This window comes from Neolamprologus multifasciatus, chromosome 9, assembly GCF_963576455.1.
Source record: "Neolamprologus multifasciatus chromosome 9, fNeoMul1.2, whole genome shotgun sequence".
Classification (NCBI taxonomy): domain Eukaryota; kingdom Metazoa; phylum Chordata; class Actinopteri; order Cichliformes; family Cichlidae; genus Neolamprologus; species Neolamprologus multifasciatus.
The window spans coordinates 4,991,992-4,995,270 of record NC_140447.1 but is presented as its reverse complement, the minus strand read 5'-3'; the positions used below and the strand labels follow the sequence as shown (position 1 = coordinate 4,995,270).

Genomic DNA, 3,279 nt, shown 5'->3' with positions numbered 1-3,279 from the left:
CTCTTTAGACAAATCAGGTACACTTTGCATTTCTCCAGTTTCCTAAGTCATGGAATGTGTTTTAACAGTTATTAACTATTAGTCAGGATCAGATTTATTCACCAAGTAGCAACTAGAAGATAAAATCAATTTAATTATTATTCAGAATTTCTTTTAGTCATTGCGTTATAATCACGGTAATTAAGAAACCGCCGTCTTCTGCTGCAGCTTTTTGAGTAAACTCCTGCTTCTATGCTCTGTGGAAATTTCCTGTCATGACTTTGAAGATTATTGCAGAAAGGAAAAGTGTCTGGTGTTGCCTTTACACAGTCTACCATTACCACAGAAGAACAAAGTCAACCCCTGAAGTCACTACTCAAGAGGAAAGCCCCACAGATTCTTAAGGAGTATGAAACCTGTCGGTGCCATCGAGGAAGCTCCTTGTGAAGACTTGCATTGGGGATTTGGTGGAGAGGTGTGGTCAGTAAGTATAGCACTTTACTGCACTTTGTAATGAATGTTTTCCTTTAATAATGTTGAAGTGCACAGGAGTAAAAAAGATTACCTTTGTTTTCCAGTTACCCTCTTAGTGCAGAGAAGCTAACTGTAGCAAAAAGCATCATCACCACTTTTCCATCCCTGAGTGGCAGGACAGGGGGAAGGATTTGTAAGTAAATTTAGCATTTTAATAATGTAAATTGCACTTGTTCCCACTTACTGTGTATTGTTTAACCTTTATCTAATTATTTATTAGAGCTTTTTTTCTCAGTTAAAATTGCTCAGCTGTTACCCATATACCTCTGTCCTTTCTAACTGAGGAGCATTATTATGATCCAGTCTCTCATCGTGGATTCCCAGAGACTAAACTGCGCAACCTTAGACGGAATCTCGACCAGGGGCAGAGACGTTATGAGAAGCGAAAAGTGACAGATGATTGTGGTGAAGACAAGAAGCTCAGGCGAGAGGATGGGAATACCAGCAGCACAGATGAGTGGGTCACCCAAATTATTGCGGCCCTCAGCTGAGAACCTTCCAATTATCATGTCAGGCATGGAGGAAACATACACCAGTCGCAGAGCCTGGAATATTCGGAGAGTACCCACGGTTGTTGGACATGCCAAGTCTGGTAAGTTGCTTGGTTCCCTGGTAATGGTTTATGTACTCCTTCTCCACTCAGCGGAGGTATGTTTATGAGCTCCTAGTGAATATTTTGAAAGTTTTATAACTTCAGAGTTTGATCATTACTCACTGGGCACTGATTACAATGAGCATCACTTTTCACATGGTCCAAAATCTTAGTCGTACCACCAAATGTCAATCGAATAGTAGGGACATCAAATGACAATGCAGAAAGTGCTGCTCGTAGAAGTTAAAACCCTACAAAAAAAATCACCTAAATCTGTATGAACCTCTGCTTTCAGCAGCACTATTTTCAGCAAAAAAGCTCTACAGGACAAACCGCAGACAGACAAAATAAGAAATTATCTGCTAGAAAGTTGAACATCAGCTAAAAAGTCCTATTTTTTTCTCAGGGTCTGATGGGACCCAAATCATAGCTAAAATTAAAGAATAATGGACTTGTATTCAAATACCACTCCAAGTAAATTGTTATGTTTCACTGTGTAGGTAAGCTTGATGTGGAATGGGTAACAGAAATGTGATACTGTAAGGTTTGATTTTAGCCATACGGCTACCAAATGGGCAGAATGTACTTTTGATTTAATGTATTTAATGCTTTATTTTAAACTTAAACACTTTTTTCTTTCCATAAGCTGGACTTGGAGTTTGGCAATCTTACAGGAGGAAAGGTGGACCTCTTTTTACGAAAATGGGAAGCCAGTATCATTCCGAAGCTCAAATCAGTAGCTGCCCTGGAAACAAGAACCCCCCCCCCCCCCCCCCCCCCGCCCCGCCGTGTGTTAACACACCTGCTCCCACCAGTTGGTGCCAGTCGTTGCAGCCTTAAATCAGCTATAACGCACTTGGTTGATTTTGCACTGGTATGTATTCAGTAAAGTTCTCACAGTATTTACCTGAGGAAAGCATTTGTCTATACCTCACTGAATACTTCTCTAAAAATCTATCTTTATCTTCCCCATCTCCAAGCCTGGAACAAGTATTGCATCGCTTTGCAGTGATCCTGAAGCATCATCCACAACACACCAACCCCAGCTGATATGCATCGGTGATCTAAAGAGGGCAACCAGGCAGTACATCATTGTTGCTAAGAATGACAGAGGAACCATTTCTCTGAATGATGGCCTGACGTGTGCTTGGATAAGCTTTTCAAACTGTACTGGGTATGTAACTTGTCCTATCCAGCACCACTTGGCTCCGTCTTCACCTTCTTTGAGTTTGTCTATGACCTGCCGCTGTCCACCCAAAGGAAAACCAAATTACTGGAGCTGATTGCACAGATTAAAGGATGCAAGTAAAATGTTCACCTGTCCAAAATGTAGAGAGTCTCTGTTCACAGAGGTGAGAAACCTCATTTGGCATCTTTGTCAAATACACTGCTTATCAGGACTCTGACCATTGTTATGCCTATTGTTACGAGTTCAAATATTGAGGGTGAGCACAAAAAACAACAATTGGTCCAGGAGAGTCGGTCAAACAATGATTTTAATGAACGCACGCGTGGGGAGATGAACACTGCACACCGACAGCATCGATCTCCGCCCAATGATACACAAGCAGTTGTTTTTATAACATCAGGGTATTATTTATGACGCCCCCTCATGCGTCAAAGCAGATACAATACATGCATAAGTTTCAAAACCACAAATGTTCCACAAAGACCAAACAGCCACTTCACAAGCGCATGACACAACATAGAAGAGCCACCTCCACAGGACAAGACTCAGCATCCATCTGCATCTAAAGGTCAAAGGTCACTCTTTCGAGGATGCCAATGTTCACATTTTGGACAGAGAGGACAGATGGTTTGAAAGAGGAGTGAAAGAAGCATCTATGTCCACTGTGAGCGACCATCTTTGAACAGAGGCGGTGGTTTACGACACCAACTCTCTGCCATCTATAATCCAGTTTTGAGATCCCTTCCCAGACGCCTTAAGGCCCACTCACACCCTGGGCCATCTGACCTCAGGAAGTCACATGATAAGGTGGGGCCAGGTTTCACAATGAACTCACCTGAAACTCTGGCTGATTGGGACCCACACCCAGTTTCACACCTTGGCTCAGGCGATTAGAGGATCATCAGGGGGTCCTTTTGTCCCTCTGTGGGGGGAAACTCCCACCAGGTTTATATCTGGGACTCCCCACCATTTGACCTTAGAACTG

The 3,279-nt window shown here is 42.6% G+C and overlaps 1 pseudogene across 1 annotated transcript; it reads left to right on the top strand.

Annotated features, from left to right (window-relative positions):
• The first annotated feature begins 388 nt into the window (after positions 1 to 388).
• On the top strand, positions 389 to 2,763 carry LOC146510865 (uncharacterized; annotated as a pseudogene). The gene is made up of 5 exons (XR_014876256.1): positions 389 to 459; positions 558 to 646; positions 817 to 1,105; positions 1,752 to 1,979; positions 2,086 to 2,763. The product of XR_014876256.1 is annotated as an uncharacterized LOC146510865 (transcript).
• Positions 2,764 to 3,279: the final 516 nt, after the last annotated feature.